This window comes from Sinocyclocheilus grahami, unplaced genomic scaffold (assembly GCF_001515645.1).
Source record: "Sinocyclocheilus grahami isolate Dianchi unplaced genomic scaffold, SAMN03320097.WGS_v1.1 scaffold411.1, whole genome shotgun sequence".
NCBI classification, from domain to species: Eukaryota; Metazoa; Chordata; class Actinopteri; order Cypriniformes; family Cyprinidae; genus Sinocyclocheilus; species Sinocyclocheilus grahami.
Window position 1 is genome coordinate 361230 of NW_015505590.1, and position 355 is coordinate 361584.

Below are 355 nucleotides of genomic sequence, written 5' to 3' on the forward strand. Positions count from 1 at the left end.
TTTTGGGTTTTCATTATCTGTAAGCCATAATCATCAAAATTTCAAGAAATAAAGTCTTGAAATATTTCACTCGGTGTAATGAATCTATATAATATATGGGTTCCACTTTCTGAAATGAGTGACAAAAAATATTGATCTTTTTCATGATATTCTACTTTTTTGAGATGTACCTGTATACAGGTGCATCTCTAATTAGAATGTCGTGGAAAAGTTTCTTTATTTCAGTAATTCAACTCAAATTGTGAAACTCGTGTATTAAATAAATTCAATGCACACAGACTGAAGTAGTTTAAGTCTTTGGTTCTTTTAATTTTGATGATTTTGGCTCACATTTAACAAAAACCCACCAATTCAC